Source organism: Sarcophilus harrisii, chromosome 3 (genome assembly GCF_902635505.1).
Source record: "Sarcophilus harrisii chromosome 3, mSarHar1.11, whole genome shotgun sequence".
Lineage (NCBI taxonomy): Eukaryota > Metazoa > Chordata > Mammalia > Dasyuromorphia > Dasyuridae > Sarcophilus > Sarcophilus harrisii.
In genome coordinates, this window is record NC_045428.1 from 170414800 (window position 1) to 170437340 (window position 22541).

General features: G+C 35.2%; 1 pseudogene; it reads right to left on the reverse strand.

Moving 5' to 3' along the window:
• Positions 1-99: 99 nt before the first annotated feature.
• LOC116422538 overlaps positions 100-22541 on the reverse strand; it is a 127607-nt pseudogene continuing 105165 nt past the window's right edge.

The window sequence follows — 22541 nt, forward strand, 5'->3', positions numbered from 1 at the left end:
TTTCTGGTAACTGTTTGTATTTTTTTCAGTCAGGCAAGTATTAATCCAGAGAGGCTTGTAATGAGATGGATTCTGAGAGAAAATGTGAGCTATACACAGCTGTGTGCCTCCTTGCTGCCATCTTGGCTGGAATTCTCAGAAAACACCTTCTTAAACACAGTCACGAATTTATGTCTGGAGTCTGGACTCAGAACAATAGGTTAGCTGCCATTACTGTGAAACTCCTCAAATGAAAAAGACAACTATGTTATGTAGCTGATAGACTTTCACTCTTCTATTTTGAGCAGAAATTATGGAATTTTCTGAAATCTCATTTCCAGAACAATTGAGTGGCTAATTCACTATACATTTTTGAGGGGTGACATTAGGCTGTTCACTTAGTGTAAAATAATGGCTACTTATTTTTCTGGATGGGTCATCACCTCCCAAGACTTTGATTAAGATCATTAATTTTCTTCCAGCTGCTTCTCTAATTGTAAACATCTATTCCCCCTATGAACCCTGCAGAATACATACATTTTGAAAAATATTCTTCAAACCCCTTGCTACTATCTCTTTCAATAGGATATGATTTTATTCCTGGAAATTTCTAAAATTATCTGGAAATGTATGTGGCAGTCAAATGTAAACATTGTTTTCACAGAAGGCTCCCCATCCATCCCTCTTGATGTAGCTTGGATTGGTGCAATGGTATTTAACTCTGGTTACATAATGAGCTGAAGAATTACGTATACTTAATCTTTTTCTTTAAATGCTGCATATCATCCTCTGTTGTCTATGTGATTGCAATAACATGTATAGGGAGGGCAACAGTATTTCATTTCATTGGAATCATTGTAAGTTATCTTCAGTACTGGACCCTTATGGGCTGGATGCAATGTCAAGGAAGGCCTCTTTATTTGTAAAATTTAAGCTGAGAGTCAAACTCTGCTGAGGCTTCACAGGTACAAACTCATCTAATTTAATATTTTCATTTTTGACCAGAATTGTCTTCTCTATTCTCTTCACTGTGTCTGGCAACTACAGCATCAAGGAAGTCTAATCTGGAAGGCAGGATTCCACTTTCAAAGAGGTATTTGGCAAGGTAAGAGACGAAGATATTGGTCAAGAAGGAGATGGACATAGCAAATGTTTTAAATGGAAACCTCTGATGATAAATGCCATCTTCATCATGATAATGACCAGGATATAAGATCAATGGCTGCAGGTAAAGATATGGCTCTCCTCCAGTTATTCTGAATATGAGACCAAGCACATATCCTACCAAGGCACCATATGTATTGGTTCCCTTAATAAAGAGCACACACAAGAGCTGAGGAAAGATTATTATGTAAACAAGGTCAGAACTGAGATACCAGAGTCCATAAACAGATTTGGTTAACAGGGCCATTGCGGTAGCTGCTGCTCCAAAAAGAAACACAGTGATTCTCATAACCCAGACGATTTCCCTATCAGATGCCTAAAAGAAAAATTCACAGTATTAATGGATTGACTCACTTCAATTTAAAAAAAAAAGCTGTTTTCTTTATTTTTAAAAATTTGCATTTTCAGTGGTTCAGATAGCTTTATGCAAAAATAAAGTTAAACCATAGGACCATGTCCATAAGTAGTGCCTAAGTAGGGGTTCATTTCAAAAATTCTATATGTATACCTATAATTAAAAGAATATATAGTTATGAGTTGTGTCCCTTCTTATTACAGGGATAAGAAAGGAGAAAATTAAGTTCATCTACAAGAATGGAGGAATGACTTAAATGTTCCTCCTTATAGCTAATATAATAAGGAAAGATTTATTTCACTTTGTACACATTTTGTACATTATTTAATTTAGTGGCATGAATGACTTAACATTCCCTAAAAGCATTATGGCCAAGGTATCATGGAATAGGAGTTGGAGAATAAACATGCATTTGGTAATCTTATTTTCTCTGATTTCTCCATGCCCTCCAAAAGGGATAATGTAGTACTCCACTATGGGACCAAATGGGACAGTTAAATGCTGCAGTTGATACAATGCTAGACTTCTATTAAGTCCAGTGTTATATATCTATAGCCTCAATGACCTTATTTGCAGTATGAGTTCTTATAATAATATTATTATACTTGTACCACCTACACCAAGGATTAAGTGAAATAATATATTTGAAAAATATAAAATACTATATCAATGCCAGCTGTTATTGACAGGTATGTGTATCACCATTGAGGAGATGCTTAAATTCCCTTTAGAAGTCTGATACATTTCCAGATTATATTTTATACTACTCCTTTCACATATGTTATACTGCTGCTAAATTGGTTAACCAAACTAATCAAAGCCATTTCTTCGCTGAAAATATATATGTTCTGAATAAATATTCTGTTCATATATATATATATATATATATGAACATATAACAATAGCTAGCATTTATATAGGATATTAATGTTTGGTTTTGTAATGAACTTTACTATCTCATTTAATCCTTACAACAGCAATGAAAAGTAGGTGCTATTATCATCCCTATTTTACAAATGAAAAAACGGAGTCATTCAGAAACTATGTAACTTTCCTTGAGGTAGGATTCAAATTGATCTTTCAGACTTTTGGTCCACTGATCTATTCACTCTGGCATCTAGATACTTTTATATTCTACTTTTCAGGCTGAGTGGTTTTCATAGGCTTTGTCTCATGACTGAAATATACTCCCTTTTTAAGGATACTTAGTTTCTTTCAAGGGTTAGGTGACATCTTCTATACATAGTCCTTCCTTATAACCTCATGGGCTTCTTGACATTTTACTAGGTATCTAAATGTATTACCTATGTTAATAATGCCATAAAAGTTAAGAATGGGATGTTCCTCGTATTCCAGAGTGCCCAGAACTTGACACAAATTGCTATAAACACTATTGGCCATCATAAACTCATTGGAATTTATATTTTAACCCCAAGTTGTACTGGAGTAAGGCATCCAATCAATTCACAAAAGGATACTACATACTCATGGGGTCATTAAAGTAAATCATCAAGCGAAAATATCTTGATTATGTAACGTTCCAGCTATTTCATAAAATGAAATAGGAACAAACAAGGAACCCCTTTGATTACTAAATAGTACTTACATTTTGTCTGAATAATAGTTGGTGGTATATTTCGAGCAACGAACTTGTTTATTAGAATAGTTAACTGCAAGACATTATGTAGCAGCTGTTACTGCACCCAGGCCAAAGAAAGAAATGTATATACTGACAGAGATACTGCAGCAATGAATGGGTAAAATCATATTTTTTCTTCCTCTATGGGGTGGAAGACCATAGTCTTATTCCAACTGTTGATTCAAATTCTGCAAAATCTGACATACTGGCCTTCATTCAAATTCAAAGCGCATATGGAAGTGCAGAAAACAGGGTATGATTCCTTCACCCAAAGTCTTCCTTTTGCAATGAAGAAAATTAATTCTAGTAAGATTAAGTGATTTATCCAAAGCAAAAAGACAGAGCTGAAACTAAATATCTGAACCCAGGTCACATTTGTGGTGAAGAGTATTGCAAACTCAGAAGAATGGCGCAGAAGAGGGCCACAAGGAGGACAAAAAGTCTCAACTTCATGTCACAGATTTATTTAACCCGAGAGAAAAACCTGCAGGCAGGACAAGACAGCCGCCTCAAGTGCTTGTGCATTAGTACATGAAAGTATGTGTTATTTCTATTTGTGTACAAGAAAGCATCTAAGGTGTTTTGGAAATTTGAGAAGGGGGAAATTTACACCTGATTATAAGGAAAATACTTTAGACAATTAGAATTGGCAAACCAAAACAAATGGATCGCTTTAAAGAGTGTATCTATTTGATACCTTTAATCAAAGTCCAAATGATCACTTATTCAATGATATAGGACAAATTTTTCCTGGGTACTGGACCTGATTAGCCTCAATACCTGGCTCAAAGGATTCTGAGATTAGATATTCCCAGTGATGAAAATCAATTATGTTAAATATTCAACTTTTAGTTTGCATGTGTGGGGGAAGGAAAGAGGAGGAATTTAGTTTAGGGATCTTTTGTTGTAGATTACAGCTTTTAAACTGATACTGAACAATATTTCTTCAGCCTTAGATTGGCTACTTTTCACCTTCCTAGCAAGATTGAACTGGTGCCGCGACCAGAATCATGTTGATTCTGGAGTCAACCGTTCCATAACAAAACGCAACGCCGCGTCCCATCATTAAAGAATATTCTCCATTTAAAATTTAACCTGCATTTTAGAAGAGGATTTAATATTTGAGTTAGCTTTAAAACTAACATTTCTCAGGGCCTAAAGTTTTTTGGGCCTTGGGTTTACATTATGTTATTTTGGATAGCAATACATTTCTCTTTTCTCCTCCTCAAGATATACAAACCTTCCTTAAAATAAACAACCAGCATCAAAATATTTAGAACAATGATACAGGTTATTACTTGTTAAAACAAAATGGTTCTACCTCATTTCTTTCCCAAGAGGTAAGTAATATATGACATTATCTGTTCTTCTGAAATCATCATTGTTTTCTCGACGTTCGTGAACCTGCACTCTTTAGTGACCATATTCCCATTGTACCATTCTGTGCGCCGCTCTGGAAGGGTTTCATTTCTCACATAACAAAATGCGTTTTTCCCTGAATTCTAGTATTTCAGTTTCATTTTAGCTATACTTGACTTGATCAGCATCTTTTTTGTTTCTAATCCACAGCAAAATGTGCTGATATGAACATTTGGCACATTTTATATCTTTTTTTCTTCCCTTTTTAGGAAAAAGGAATACTAGTTGTGGTCTCAAGCGCTAAAGATCAGAGAAGAATCAAGGGATGGTAAATTATCAATCTCATTGGCAAGAGGTATGATGGAAAGAATACTGGACATGTATTTAGGAGACTTAGTTTCTACTTATCTATAATAGATAGTAGTTCAGCCTTTCATCTATATCCCAGTCTCTTAAACTGTAATTCGTGACCCCATATGAGATCTCATAACTGAATGTAGGAGGTTGCAAAATATGATTTATTATTAATCAGTGTCTGGTTTGTATACTTATTTTATATAACTAAATCTCTGAGATCATATAAAAGGTTTTGGGTAAAAGGGGGTCCTGATTTGAAAAAGTTTAAGAAGCCCTGATCTGTATCACTCTATGAAAAGACAACAACAAATAAGAAAATATTTAAATAAAGACAAAAAAGAAGTAAGCTTTTGGTTGATTGCAACATAAAACAAACAAACAAACAAACAAACAAAAAAAAAACCCAACAATTCTGATGCCATTCCTGGATCAGACAGAGGTATTTAGGGGGATTTTTAAATGAAGGAATGTCTCCCTAGATTCAGACTCAATATATCTAAAGTTGTCTTCACCAGCTGATGCCTCCTCTCCACCCAAGCATGAGACAGCACTGTATTTTTTTGCACTTTAATTACCCCTTAGGCCCTGCATAGGATATTGTGTGTCATCACAAATCAGAGTTAAATTATGTTGGAATTACCAAATTTAAATCCCCCAATAGATTAACAAGCTAGAATAATTGAATGAAGTTAAAATAGGGATTCATGTGAAATTTTGTAGTGGTGTTTGATAAATTGAAAAATACAGGACTCTCACTTCCAGGGGCAGAGCCAATATGGCAGAGAAGGCTAACACGACTTTCTAAGCTCCTCTCATCCCCTCACAACCAACTATTAAATTCACTCTCAAAAATAGTGCTAAAATTCATGACGTTTAGAAGCACACAATTTACCAGCCAAAGACAATTTGGAAGATCACCAAGAAAGGTTTGTCCTGAGGAGCCAGGAATAGATCAGCGCAGGCAGGGAGAATCCTGGGCAGAACAGGGGCAAGGGTAATCTCTATGGCTAGAGAAGCTACAGAGATGACTCTGCTGTAGGCTAACTGCTCTGCCTTGATTACAAAACAGTAAACTGGCAGAGAAATTAAAGCCTAGAACAGAGGGTACTCTTAAAAACGCCAGAACCTAATGAGATCTGGCTGTAACTACTCAAAATGGGAAGTGACTCAGGCAGACTGTAACACAGCCCTGCAGCCACATCCTGCAGTTTGGGGCTTTTGTGGGGGCAGGTACAAATCTGCAAGGCAGGGGGGCACACCCCGGGGCAGCCTTTAATTTGCACAGAGTGGGGCTCAGCCTGGGGCAATAGAACTTCCTCAGCAGACTGTTCTTCCTGGGTCCCAGACACTTCCTGTCCCTGCAGGGTTCTTCACTGCTCAGCCTATAATACCCACAGCCCCAGGGCAGGATTTGGCTTGGGGTAGTGAAAATTTCACTGCTCCGCATCTAACCCCAGGGGCAGTGGTTAACACACACTGCTGGGGTTCTTTGCAGGGCACTTTCCCAGCTCGGCCCTGCAGGCCTGAGTTACTTCTGGGTAACTCTTTCCCAGAGCACTCCTGTAACTCACTGCTCTTTGTAGCCGGTTGGCAGAACAGCTACCAGTCCATGCACCTATCACTGCTCTGCAGAGAAAGCTAGTAACCTCATAACCCTGAAGGCACTCCCTACAGGCTTTAAAAAATGAGTAAAAAAAAAAAAAAATCAAAAGGACGATTGATAGTTTCTATACAGAAAGAGAGCAGCTTTTTCACCCTGAGGAGACTATTAGCAGACAGTCTGGAGACAATTGTTGGTCCCCAATACAAAAGGCTCTCCTAGAAGAGACTATTAAAAACCTTAAAAGAGAACTAGAAATAAAATGGGGAAAGGAAAGAGAAAATATGAAAGAGAGCAACAACTACCTGAAATGTGAATTTGTAAAGGTAAAAAACTCCCAAGAAGTGCAAGGACTCAGAATTGTGAATTGGAAAAAGAAAATAACTCACTTAAAAAAAAATCAGTGAAATGGAAAAAAAATTACATAGAGCAAAACAACTCATTTTAAAAACTCAATTGGACATATACAAAAAGAAGTAAAAAAAAAAAGCTACTGAAGAAAATAACTCACTAAAAGTCATAACTGAACAAATAGAAATGACTAATTCATTGAGATATCAAGAATCAGTCAAGCAAAACCAAAAAAAGCAAGATTAGGAAAAAATGTCAAATATTTATTTGGAAAAACAACAAACCTGGAAAATAGATCTAGGAGAGATAACCTGAGGATCATTGGACAACACAAAAATTTTGATGAAAAAAAGACCCTAGATACTATTATACAGGAAATCATCAAAGAGAACTGCCCAGAAGTAATAGAAGTGGAAGGTAAAATAGATATTGAAAGAATCCGTCAAACACCTTTTGAAAAAGACCCTAAAATAAAAACTCCAAGGAATATTGTGGCCAAATTTCAGAATCTTCAGATTAAATTAAAAATATTACAAGCAGCCAGGAAAAAACAATTCAAATACCGAGGTGCCACAATAAGGGTCACTCAAATCTGGCTGCCTCGGCATTAAAGGATCGAAGGGCCTGGAATCTGGTATTCTGAAAGGCAAAAGAAGTTGGATCGCAGCCAAGAATAAACGACTCAGCTAAGCTGAGAATTTTTTTTCCCATGGAAGAAGATGGACATTTAATGAAACAGTGGAATTCCATGTGTTTCTAAGGGAAAAAAAAAAAACAGATTTAAACAAAAAAATCTGATCTCCAACCACAGGACTCAAGAGAAGTAGAAAAAGGTAAAAGGAACTCTTGAGAACTATTGTGAATATACATAAAAACCAGATGTATAATTTGATTTTACAGATATAACATAAAAAAGGGAAGTATAAATGGAAAGGGGATAGTGTCAGAAAAAGGGAAAAGGGGAGATAAAAAGAAGGAAACTACATCCCACAATACTAGGGAAAGGGGTAAGGGGGGCAAGAAAAAGGAAAGCATAATCTTGGGTTATTAGGATGGCAGGACATACACAATTAGTCATTTTAACTGTAAATGTGAATGGGATGAACTCTCCCATAAAGTGGAGGCAGATAGCAGACTGGATCAAAAGCCAGAACCCTACAATATGTTGTTTACAGGAAACACATTTAAAACAGGGAGATACATACAGAGTAAAGGTAAAAGGCTGGAGCAGAATCTATTATGCTTCAAGTGAAATCAAGAAAGCAGGGGTAGCCATCCTTATCTCTGATCAAGCAAAAGCAAAAATTGATCTAATCAAAACAGATAAGGAAGGAAACTATATCTTGCTAAAGGGTACTATAGACAATGAAGCAATATCAGTATTAAACATATATGCACCAAGTGGTATAGCATTTAACTTCCTAAAGGAGAATTTAAGAGAGTTGCAAGAAGAAATAGACAGTAAAACTATAATGGTGGGAGATCTCAATCTTGCACTCTCAGAATTAGACCAATCAAACCACAAGACAAATAGGAAAGAAATTAAAGAGGTAAATAGCATATTAGAAAAATTAGATATGATAGATCTTTGGAGAAAACTGAATGGTGACTGAAAGGAGTATACTTTCTTCTCAGCAGTTCATGGAACGTATACAAAAATTGACCATGTATTAGGACATAAAGACTTCAAAATTAAATGCAGGAAGGCAGAAATAGTAAATGCTTTCTTTTCAGATCATGGTGCAATAAAAACTACATTCAACAAAAATTAGGGGTAAACAGATCAAAAAGTAATTGGAAACTAAATAATCTTATCTTAAAGAATGATTGGGTGAAACAGCAAATTATGGACACTATTAATAATTTCATTCAAGGTAATGACAATAATGAGACATCATAGCAAAATTTGTGGGATGTATCACTGAGATAGATAAAACGGTAAATCTGATTAGATAAAGGAAGGAAAGGAAATCAAATTGTTGATCTTGGCGATAAGGAGACTTTCCACCAATTTAGAAGAAATTAGAACAATAATAAGGAGTTACTTTTTATGACTTTATACCAATAAATTTGATAAACCTAGAAATTGAAATGGATGAATAATACTCCAAAAATATAAACTTTCCAGATTAACAGGAGGAGAATTAAATTTGTTAAATAGTGCCGCCTGAAAAAGAAATGAACAGAGTTATTAATAAACTCCCTGAAGTCCTAGACAAAATGGATTTACATGGTAGATTCACTACCAAACATGAACAATTACTGATGCTATAAAGCTATTTGAAAAATAGGGAATGAAATAGTCCTACCAAATTCCTTTATGACATAGATAATAATTGCAGGATACTAAACCGGTGAGTTAGAAAACAGAAAGAAAATTATAGACCAATCTCCCTAATGAATATTGATACTGAATCTTAAATAAAATATTAGCAAAAGTTATAGAAATCATCCCCAGGATAAATACCGATATGACCGTGGTTATACAGGGTGAACTGGTTCAATATTAGGAAAACTATTAGCATCATTGACTTTATCAATAACCAAATTAACAAAAACTATATGATCATCTCAATAGATGCAGAAAAGGCATTTGATAAAATCCAACATCCATTCCTTAAAAAAAAAAAAAAAATACTTGAAAGTATGGGAATAAATGGACTCTTCCTTAAAATGATCAAGGGCATATATTTAAAACCATCAGTAAGCATCATGTGCAGCTGGGAAAACTGGAACCTTTCGATAAGATCTAGGTAAAGCAAGGTTGCCCACTATCACCATTATTATTCAATATTATCCATTAGAAATGCTAGCCTAGGCAATAAAGTCGAGAAAAGAGATTAAAAGGAATAGAGTAGATATTGAAACTAAACTATCACTCTTTGCAGATGATATGATAGTATAGAGGAGCCCAAATTCTACTAAATGCTATTAGAAAGATCTATAACTACTTAAAGATGCAGGATACAAAATAAATCCCATAAATCGTCAGCATTTTTATACATCCTGTAAAATCAACAGCAAGAGATATAGAAATTTCATTCAAAATATTTTGTCGATAGCATAAAATATTTAGAATCTATCTACCAAAGGGAAAGTCAGGAATTATGGGCAAAATTACAAAAATTTTTCACACAAATAAAGTCCGATTTAAATAATTGGAAAAATATTAAGAGCTCTTGGATAAGGTAAGCGAATATAATAAAGATTATATAATATTCCTAAATTAATTTATTTATTTAGTGCTACTTTCAATCAGACTCCCAAGAAAAATTTTAATGATCTAGAAAAATATCAATAATTTTTCATATGGAAGGGTATACAAAATCCGAAAGATCTCGAGAATTAATGAAAAAAAAATCAAACGAAGATGGCTAGCTGTGCTTGATCAAAACTGTATTATAAAGCAGCAGTCACCAATATTTGTTGCTAAAAGCTAAAAGTGGAATTGAGTTGATCAGTGGAATGGGTTAAGTTTACAAGACAAAATAGTCAACTATAGTAATCTAGTGTTTGATAAACCCAAAAGATCCCACCTTTTGGGATAAGGATTCATTATTTGACAAAACTGCTGGGACAACTTGAAATTAGAATGGCAGAAGTTAGGCATGGACCCACACTTAACACAGTATACCGAGATAAGATCAGTTGGAATCTTTTACAAAATGTGAAGACATTGGAGTTGATTTGATCTGATTTTGGGCCAGAACTTGAAACAAAAGATATGGTGGACTGGTTAAAGACAATGCTTGTGTTCGCACCTTTAGAATCAAGTATCTAAGTACTCAATGGAGTTCACACAGGTTTCAGGGGCTAGTAGAGTATACACCTCCCCTTGGGACCAGGCACTCTGGAATATTGAATCCTCTCCTCCAGGGTGATTAACTGCAGTGGCAGTAAGAGGAAGCTCTTGGAGCAATAAGAGGAGCTCTTCGGAACGTAACAGGGCTCTGAGAAGGCACTCGGAAGAAAAGACTACCGGCACAGACTGGAAGTTGAAGCCTGAAATCAGGCTGACTGGAGACTGAAAGCAGAGGCAAGAGCAAGGACAAAACTGCAAGATCTCTTGGAGACTAGAAAACTTCTCAATAAAATCAAATGGTCCATGATTGACATAAGAACAAGATTAAAAATAAATTAGAGACATAGGATGGTTTTCTCTCAGATTTGTGAGAGGTAAGTTGTTGATCATAAAATAGAAAGGTGGGTGTAATTAAAAAGCCTTTATGCAATAAAACTAATGCAGAAACAAGATTGAAGGGCTTAACAAATTTGAAACATCTTTTACAGTTAAAGGTTCTGACCAAAGACACTCATTTTCCAAAATATATGAAATTGACTCTGATTTATAGAAATCAATCAATTTCCAGTGATAAGAAGCTGGTCAAAGGATATGAACGAGACAATTTTCAGATGGTGAAATTGAGTGTTTCCTCTACTGAAAAGTGTTCCCAATCTTTCAGTCAAGAGAAATGCAAATTAAGATTGTCTAGGATACCTGTCAGATTGGCTAAGGTGATAGGAAAATGAATGGGGGATGTGGGAAAACTGGGACACACAGTACATTGTTGGTTGGGGTTATGAATAGATCAAGTGTGCAGAACAATCTGGAATTATGCCCCCAAAGTGATCAAACTGTGCATACCCTGATCCAGCAGTGTTTCCACTGGTCTTATACCCCAAAGAGATTCTAAAGAAGAAAAAGGGGTTTGTATCTGCCAAAATATTTGTGGCAGCCCTTTTTGTATTACTGGAAAATGAATGGATGCCCATCAATTGGAGAATGGTTGGGTAAATTGTAGTGCCATGAATCTTTATGGAATATTATTGTTTTGTAAAACTTGACCAACAGGATGAATACGAAGTTTGGTGGAACACATGAACTGATGCTAAGTGAAATAAGCAGAACCAAGGTGGTCATTATATACTTCAGCAATGATACTGTATGAGGATGTATTCTAATGGAAGTAGATTTCTTTGACAAAGAAGGTCTAACTCAGTTTCAATTGACAAAAGGATGAAGCAGAGTACACCAAAGAAAGACACTGGGAAATGAATGTAAACTGTTTGCATTTTGTCTTTCTTCCCCAGTTGATTTTCCTTCTGAATCATTCTTGTGCAACAAGACAACTATTCGGAGTCTGCACACATATATTGTGTCTTGGATATACTATGACATATTTAACATGTATAGGACTTGCCATCTGGGAGGGTAGAGGAGAAAGGGATAAAAGTTGGAACAAGTGAGTGCAAGAGATATGTGTGAAAATTTTTTTCAAAATAAAAAATTTAAAAATACTTGTTGAATTAAATCAAAGATTGAATGTATTAAAATTTTTATTAAACAGATTGAACTTTTTATATTAGGACTGTATTTTAAAAATATAAACTCTCCAGAACTGGTTTCAGAACTGCAGGAATAACTAGACTTCAGCCTAATTAAGCCCTTTGCAGATAGTAATTCAATATATATATTAAGGTGTCTTCCCATATAGGAAGGCATGGGCAAGATGGGACAGAGGGGCAAGTGGGCAAAAGGTGGAGCATCCATCAAAGAGTTTCCATATACTGCATTTACATACATGCATTTATACACAAACATGTATATACATGAGCATATATATATATGTACCATGTGTGTCTCGAAAAAACAATAAAAACAAGAACAGTTGTGCATGATCTTTATTATCTGTGCATATTCATACACTGAAACTATAGCTTTAAAACTGATAGTGAGATACAGTGGTAGATTTATGTGCTATAACAAAATCAGAAGATTTCTCACATGCTATATTTTCTGCTTAACTTGATTGTTTAAAACATGATTTTGTCAAGATCAAAGCCCTTGAGCAACTTCAGAGTGAAGTGCCATTGCTCCATTTCTTGTAAAACCTATAGGTGACGACTTTCAGATTATCTGCTTCAATATTCTCATTTTAGAGATGAAAGAAACTGAGAAGAAAGATGAAATGAATAAGCCAAGGTCATATACTTACATTAGCCGTAGGTCTGTAGTAGGAACCCAGTCTCTTAAAACACAATTGAATGTGTTTTGCCCAAATTCATCTCAGTGGTTTGCAAAATGTCTTTGAAAAGCCTCTTTTCTTTAGAGAATGAGATAACTGCTTTTGATAAAGTACTCATGACTTTGCACTTCAAACTGAAAAGTGGAAGTTATCAAATTGGTCAGAAATCCTAAAACCACAGAAAGTCCAGGAAACCTTTGATTACAAGATGCATATAAAAGGGATTTAAATAAAGACATATAAATTCCTGGAAATATTCATTGCTCATTGATAGGTAAGCCAGTATAATATCAAATAACAATTCTACCTAAATTAATATACTTACTCAATGTACTTATCAAAGTACCAAAGAATTATTTAAAAAAAAAAAAAAAAAATAACAATTTATCTGGAAGAACAAAAAGTTAAGAATATAAAAAGAATTACTGAATATTAATATGAAGGCTGGTGGCCTAGAAGTACCAAATTTAAAATTACATTACAAAGTACTAATCATCCAAACAATCTGGTATTAGCTAAGCTGTAGAGTGGTTGATTAGTGAAATAGGTACCATACATAGAGAAGTTAATGACCATAGTAATTTACTGTTTGGTAAACCTGGTACAAACTTGGGAGGAGAACTGTTATTTGACAAAAATTGTTGGGAGAACTGGAAAATGGTTTGACAAAACTAGACATAGATGTCATGTTACAGTACAGATAAGGTCAAAATGGGTATGTGATTTAGACATAAAGAATGATGTCATAAGCAATTAAGAGATTATGAAAAAAATACCTTTCAAATCTATGGATAAAAGAAAAATTTTGACAAAACAAGAGAGTAAGAGGATGAAATTTAAAGTTTGCATAAACAAATTCTCCTAAATCACTGATAGAGACATTATAAATTAAAAACAACTCTGAGAGTAAGTAAAACCATTTCACCATTATCATATTATTCAAGATGACCAAAAGGAAAACCAACAAACATGGGAAGGAATGTGGAAATTATATATATACTAAATTGTAAATTGGTCCAAACATTTTGGAAAACAATATGGAACTGGGCAAAAAGCTATAAAAGGTGAAAGCATACCCTATTACCCAGAAATACCATGACTAGATCTATATCTCAAAGAGGTCAAAGCAATTAAAAAAGACTTATATGTAAAAATATTTCTAATAGTTGTGGTGTCAAAGAATTAGAAATTGAAATGTCCATTAGTGGGAATGAAAAATTGTAGTATATGAATATATGATTGTAGTGAACTATTTTGTGCTAGAGTTGGGAGGTTCAAGAAAAACCTGAAGACTTAATATGAATTGATACAAAATTTAGTGAGCAGAATCAGGAGAATATTTTACATATTATACATTGTATTATGGTAACTGTCTCAACTCTGAAGAAACAGCTATTCTGATTAATAGGTGATCCAATGATAGTTCCAGAGGTTCATGATAAAAATGCTATCATATTCAAGAAAAAAGAATTGATAAATTTTGAGTTCAGATTTAAGTATTTTATACTTTATTCTTTTGCTTTTTCTAACATGGCTAATGTGAAAATGTTTTGCATGATTTCTTATTTATGTGAGTATCACTTTGGTTGCTTTCAAATGACTGGGGAAGGGGCTGTAGGGAAGAAGGACTTTCAGACACACACAATTAAATAAAAAAGAATTATTTGGAAGAAATGGTTTTATGTGAGAGCTGCTTTTTCTTCCTTGAGAAATAATAGATATATATTTTCCTTTTTCTTTTCTTGGGAAGACACTGGTATCTATTGAATATATTAAATTTGTTCCAGTTGTGAGTGATCTTCAGTAGATTCCTTAATGTTCATTTACATTATTAACTGAAAATAGCGCTAGCTTTAGTCTCATAAGATAAGACAGACAAAATATAAACATGATGACATTTGAGGTAAAATAAATAAAAATTTGTTTTCCCGAATATCTTTCTAGGGAAGCGCAAAAATTGTATTTTTAAGAGGTCCATGATTATCAACTATTATAGAAAAAATATAAAAACAATCAATTACACTAAAGACACTCCTATGGCTAGAAAGTTTAGTTACAGATTTTTTTTTTGTCAATTAGTTAAATGCTTGACAATTTACCAGTCCTTTCCTAATTAAACATTAGAAATACCTATAGTTCTGAATTCAAATGATCTCATTAATTGCTATGAAATCAAGCCACTTAAAATTTAGGAGTCAAATGTTTATTTCTTTGTATTGTATCTTTTTCCCTTCTATGATTGGATTGATTATATTTTTGAGAGAATCTATGTGGTAATCCATGCTGCCTCTTGAAGTGAAGAAGCTTCATGAGTGCAAAATTATGTGGTATGGTTTGGTGGTAGGATATATTTTTCTTTTTTGTTTACTTTGTTTGATTTTAAAAAGTAAATTGGCTTTTAATTTTTCTGAAATACATGCAAAGATAGTTAAAACTTTATGTTCCAAAATTTCCCTCCTCCCTCTCATGACGGCAAGTAATCCAATATAGGCCAAAACATGTACAATTCTTCTAATCATATTTCCCATTTATCTTAGGCACACGCAAAAAAAATCAGATCAAAAGGAAAGAAAAAAACAAACAGCTACAACAATAACAAAAGATACAAAACACTATGTTGTGTCGTATTCAATCACCGTGGTCCTTTACTCTGGATGAATGGCTCTTTCCATTACAAGTCTATTAAATTGCTGAGATATCTATGACATTTGAAAAAGAGCCAAAGTCCATTAGTTGTAATCTCATAATCTTGTTGCTGATGTACAATGTTTCCTTGTTTCTACTTGCTTTGTTAGCATCAGTTCATGAGGCTCTCCAAGATGCTAAAATCAACCTGCTCATCATTTCTTATAGAACCATGTGTGCCATATAGAATTATTCAGCCATTCTTAATTGATGAGGCATCCTCAGTTTCAGTTCTTTCACTACAAAAGATCTTCTAAATATTTTGTACATATACCCTTTTATGACCTGTTTGACCATAGGCCTAATAGAGATGCTGCTGGATCAAAAAGGTATACACAGTTTGATAGTCTTTTAAATTATGGTTCAAATTGCTTTCCAGAATGGTTGAATTAGGTCACAACTCACCAACATTGTAGTATCCCAGGTTTCCCATTTACTCCAACACTTATCATTTCTTCCTATCATCTTAGCAAATCTGGAGGCATGAAAGGTACACCTCAGAGTTGTGGAAATTTAATTTTCTAATCAAGGTAGTTTATTAGAAATGGCTTCATTTCTTGAATCTAGAAATATGTATAAATTCGATCCTTTTAGCAATGTGGATGCTATAGATCCTGGGTAATCCTTAATGGCTCCTCTATATTTTGAATTGGGTTTCTAGCTGCTTGCAATGTTTTTCTTCATTTGGTTCATTCTCAATGTGGTTTGGATACTGGTAGGGTGACAGTAGTCCTTTCTATATCTTCTTTCTGTGACTTCTGGGCAGTTCTCTTTGATAATTTCCTGGAAAAATAGTGTTAAAATCTTTCATCATACTTTTTCTGGGGTCAATAATTCTCAAATTGTCTCTTAGATCTATTTTCCAAAAGTATTTCCCAGAAGGTGTTTCATTTTTAATTCCTTTGATTTTTTAGTTGCTTGACTGATTCTTGTTGTCTCCTCAAGTCGTAATTCCATTTGTTAGTTCATTTTCAGCGATATTTTCTTCATTCCATCTTTAAAATTCTTTCATTGTATTAAATTGAGTTTTTAAGTGAGTCCTTTTATATGAGATTTTCAGCGCCAATTTATTTTTAGAGCTATTTTCCTTTTCCCATTACACTAATCCTATTTGTCAACGATTTGATTTCTTTATCCTCTGTCTTTAAATGAGTGGGATGACTTCCTCAGACTCTCTTGCCAAGCCACCCTTTCTTTTCATTTCTTCTAGCTCTCTTGTGAGGCCTTGCTGAGCTAATATGAGATTCATCTGTGCTGAGATGATGATCTCCTCTTTGATTCATCTGGAGGTCTCCTCAGGGTTTAGAGTCAGCTCTCTATCCATAGAAGCTCTCAATGGTTAAAGTTACTGTTTTTGCTGTTTGTCAGAGAAGAATCAAGACAACCCCGCAAAGAAAAAAAAGAAAAAAAAAACCAAAAGAATCTGCTTTCTTTTTGGGCTGGATGGTGTTACCTACCTTCTCTACAGACTATAGGGGCAGCAGTGAGGCCCTGACTGGGACAGAGATGGCGCCTGGCGTGTACAGACTCAAAGTGTACAGAGGCACTATATGGGTAAAAAGGGTGGCAGGTCCCAAGAGACTCCCAGCTGTTCAGGGGTTGTATTCTTCACCCTCTGTGTTTTAGCTTCTCTGCTGTGCTACTGACTTGCTACCAGGGCAAATGTCAATCCTTAACAAATCTCTCCCAGTAGAGACAGCTGAGGATCACCCCAGCCTCAGTCTGCTCAGTGTGAACTGCCTGCTGTGTTCTGGCACCAACACCTGCCCCATCTAAAACTGTCCCCGCCCTCAAGCAAAAACAGACCTTTCCTGGCGAATTTCAAGAATGTCTTCTCTTGGTAAGCCTTTGTGGGTTTTTTTTTCAGTCAAGCATTAATTCAGAGGCTTTCATGGGGAAAATGAATTCTGAGAGAAAACGTGGAGCTTACCCAGCTGTGTGTCTCCTCTCTGCCATCTTGGCCCGAAGTCCCCTAATTTCTTTATCCTAAAAGTATTGATTCCACTTCTAATTGAGGAGTTTCTGAATTTTTCTAGAAATATAAAAATAGGTACAACGTAATATTGTTATTTTTTTCAGTGTTGTAATCTCCCTCTCACCAAAACATTCCTAATAATTGTCCTGTGGCAAAGTCAATTTAGACATTATAAATTGTTGTAGCCATTCTTGAGCTTCCTCCACAGGTCCTTAACCCTGGTGTAATGAGTCCATCTTTCTGTACTCCGAGACTGAGTCTTAGTCATCCTTTCCTCCTGATCTTTCCGGACTCCCAGTCTCTTGGAACTGCAAATTCAAAAGGTAGTGTCTGAATCAGCAGTCGCACTGGGAGGCTGAAATGGATGAGTGCGCAATATTTGTAATTCTTCAGAAACCCATCCTTTCACCAGAGGGCATTTCCCTTTCCCCTTCCAAATAAATTAAATCAAAGAACAACATTTCATTTGGAAAAGCCCAGATCACTTCTGGAGACAGTTCTAAGTCTTTATCAAAGCAAAAGGCAAACATTTGGTTCAAGGTAATTTGTTCTTTGTAATTTTGTTCTCCTCTTTCCCTGATGAGGGCAGGTGCCCAGGTTTATGGAATTGCCATTCCTTTTGCAACGTCTTCCCATCATTTTTTTTCCCCTGAGGCAATTGGGGTTAAGTGATTTGCCCAGGGTCACAAAGATAGGAAGTGTTAAGTGTCTGAGCCCAGATCTGAACTCAGGTCCTTCTGATTTCAGGGCTGGTTCTCTATCCACTGTACCACCTTGCTGCCCCCTCCCCATCATTTCTTATAAAACCTTAGAAGTAAAGCATGTTCCATTATCAGAATCATTGGTCATAGTTAGGTACAATTTGGTCCAATATTATTCTTCCAACCCCTCTTAAGGTATCAGAGCTTAGGGGAAAGCTTCCACCTACACTATCAAAAGATCCACTATAACCAGTAAATATCTCAGTTTTCCCACTGGTGTCATTTTAGTAAAATTTAACTTGAATATTCTGGAGCCAGGCTCCCTCCCTCCCAAAGAACATCTTCTTAATACCTTTTTATTTATCTTTAGACAAATCAAACACACCTTTCATATATTTCTTTTTCAATTACACATATCCCTATGTACCAATTTTTCTTCTGGGTATTCTGATACTCCAAAATCTGTTCAGAGTCATGACCCAGTGGAATTTGGAGTGCCTGGAGGAGAGGTCTGTGTGTTCTTGCCTCCACTCTGCCGTCTTGGCTCTTCATTTCCAAATTTTCTTAAAAAGATACCACATATTGCTTGAGAATTCCCAATGATTTACAGCTAAAATCTTCCTAGTCATGGCCTTATTTAACCCTTACCCTCTCATCGGGTAATTACCAATATACCAATATCCTTCAGAGTTGTTTATTTTTTTCCTTTTTCTTTGTTTGCAGTTTTTCTGTAAGGCTCTGATTCAGGCCCTCAGAAGGCTTAGTCATGTAATTTAGGCCTACTTAAAAATGCAATAGACTAATTCAATTTAGCAGACAGAGAGTGCCAAACAACTTAATCATTAGTCTCAAAAATCTCAGAATCTGCTAAAATTTTTAGCAGTTCTATAACTTTAACAATTTCTGTAGATTCAAATTGACCAGTTATAGGTCTACAGAAATATGTCAGGTTTTTTGATTGTTTGCTTGTTTCACTATCTTCTAACCCTTTTCCTTCCTTTTGTGAACCAGGAAAGGGTTAAGTACCTGCAAAAGTAGGCTGTTTGCTGCCAGAGTTTTAAAAGCAGCAGTTAACTGCTTTTCTATTTCCCTAAAGTTTCCCCAAACTCTCAGATTCTTCAATTAGAGTTTCCTTTCCATTTTTCTTTTTTTTCTTATTCTGATCAAATCCTTTCCATGATTTCTTCTACTTGCTTTTAACATCTTCACTATGTGAAATATATTTTCTTTCCTTCTCTATCCCTTTCAACTATCCTTTCAGCAAGGAGAAGGGTTAGTGAGGCTTGGAGAAAGAAAGAAACTTTTCCTTCAAGATCTTCGAACTTATCAATTGCTTTCCCAACCAACCTTTCTTGCTTTTAAACCACCTTTTTCCTATAAAATTTTATAAACTCTACCCTTTAAATATAAAAGGAAACAACAAGAGAAACCTTCAAGATTCAGAATATAGATAATATTTCAATAATTTTGAGCTAAGTTTCACAAAATTTATACTTTATGTCTAGCAAAACTAACAAAATTTTAAAGGATAGCTCATATAATTTTTACAAATTGCCCAGTATCCAATTTAGCAAGCAACATAGTATGTTCCATATTAATTAGGAGATATAAACATGTGATCTTTTTAGGTAAGTTACCAGAGAACTTTGTTTTTCTAATAGTAATACTTCAATATTAATTCACACACATTTCTATAATCTTATTCCCAAATGCATCCATTGAAAGTAATTTTAATAATAAAAAAATTAAATTTAAATGAGCAAATTTAGGTCATATTTTTGGTGGAAAATCACTCAAAAATTTCACCATCTTAGATTTCCATAATCTTTACAATAACTCCTATCTCTGGCCCCAAATTTATACTCTTCCCTAAACACATGTGATAGGGAAGGGGGAAAGATTTTATTTCTCTCTATTTCCCAAGTCACATTAGGAATAGAACATAGTTTTAAAACCACAAGACCCGGAGGATCAACAGTTCTTCCCAGCAGAGTGTCTGAAAAACAACAACAAAACCCCCCAGTATTTAATAATTTCATTTTTGTCCTTCCTGTAAAAGGGTTATCTTCTGGGGCACTAGATAGGTTTTAATAGCCTATTTTTGATTGTTCCTTTCCCATTGTTCACGTATCTTGTCCTTTTTGATGCAGAACTGTGGTGTTCTCTTCTTTTATATAATATATGATGGTTCTCTGGGAGCAGGTTTCTTGGGGAGGTTTTCTGGAGGCAGCCTTAATTTCAGTTCAAAGTAATAATCACCTCAAATACAGCCAGCTGATAAAATCCAAACCTTTATTTTCTCCTTCCTTGATTCCAAGAGCTCTTGCAGCTTGTCCTTTGCTTCTGCCTCTGCCTCAACTACTCAAGGGCTTTCAATCTTCCGAAGTGGTTTCTGGCTCTAGCTGAACTCCAACTAGTGGCTTCTTCTGAACTGACTCTCCTCCACTCTGAATCTTTTCAACTCATCCTGCTGACTGAGCTCATCTGTTTTTATGCTCTCTCAAAGGCTGACTCCTCCTCTGAGAGTAGGATTAAGGGAGGTGTGAATTCATAAAGTTACAAAATCAAATTTGTGAATCTCCCATACTTGTGAATTCCAGTGAGTACTTAAATACATTAGAGAGTTAGAGAATTTGCTAAGTACCACGCTAAATTACGCAACTGACTTAATCACTTTGTAAGGATTCTAACACAAGACTCACTAGATCTTACCAAAGGGACAGAGGATCACTCTTGTGGAAACTATAAATGTTTAAAGTCTCTCCCCCTTCACTAGTTTCTTGTGTCCTGAATTGTGTCCACAACTTAACCTAACTCCACTGATTTATCTCCTGAGTGAAATTAATCCCCTATCTTTGCTAGATTGATTACTTTTATTTTTGCTTTCTCTGGTGTGTCCCTTTAAGAATTGATCTGCTTGGTACAGCAGTTCCCAAACTGAGCCCAAGGACCACCAGAGAACTATCTGGAGGGCATCTGCCCAAGGATTCAGAATGGGAGAGACCTTCATGAAATATCCCAGAAAGAGCCCCCAAAACTGTGTGAAACAGCGACCCTTATCCAAATTAAAATCAGTGATTCTCAAGGTTAAAAACAAAAAGGACTTTACTATTATCTCAGGAGAAAGGGCAACTCCCAACAGATAAAGTGTTGTCAGTAGAGGAGTGCAAAGTGCAAGGTATGAAACACAAGATTATATAGACTCTAATGCAGAAACTTCCCTGTCCCCCAACTTCCTACCCAACTTTCAAGTCTCAGGTCACAATTAGGACACAGGTCAAAGCCACATCCTTATGAGAGGTCTTCAGTCAGTTCATCCCATTCATTATCACTTCCTCTTACTACAACAATAGTTTTCTTATCCTGCCTCCTGTATTCATCCCTCCCTCTTTTAATCTGTCCTTTACAATTTTCTGGAATAATCTTTGTTCCATACACATATGGTCACATCACACTTCTGTTAAAAACAATCAGTGGTACCCAATGACCTATTGAACAAAGTTCAGATTCCTTGGGTTCCCACATGTGGTGTGACTGCCATGTTGCAAGGACTGTTATTGGATGGAAGGGAGTCAGGATAGACATTTCTAGCCTTTTCTGCCCCACCCTTCTCCAAGTTAATAACTTCTAGGAGGGGAAACAGGGAGTTAGAATGACAGGTTACTATTGGTCTCTTCAGAGAAATGGGGTATTAGGTTAGGATTATATCTATCTATTGCCTTAAATACTACTAGTATAGGGAATGAGATTTCCATTTTAATCTAACTTTTGATCACAGTTTCATGATAGGAGGGATACAAGATCCTAAACTCTATATTTAAAGCTTGACTGCTTCCCCAACAATATTAGTTCCACAATGAACACACATAATGAATAGCAAAGAAAGCAAAGTAAGAAACAAACAAACAAAGAAAAAGAAAGAAAAAAAGAGGATAAGCGACCATCCGTTCTATTCTTTTTGATGAAATGGAGAATTGTCAGACTGACTTTCTTATATGCCTTGCCATTGCCTCCTAAATAGATCCAAGTCTTTTTCTATATTCTCTATCTTTATGAGTTTCAGAACTCCTAAATTTATATCAGACTTGCTGATGTAACCTAAGGATTATTGGAGTTCACCATTCTCCCCATATCTGAATTTTTTTTCTATGTGTTGTTTTCTCCATTTAGAATGTGAGTACCTAGAAAATGGGATCTATCTTGCTGTGTTATTTTTGTATCTTCAGTATCAGAAATAAAAATAAATAAATAAACATATTATATATATTTATATGTAAAATATACATAGCAGAACATGGTAGGAGTCTGATAAATATTTTTCCATTCATTAATTTAATCAGTCATCCACCC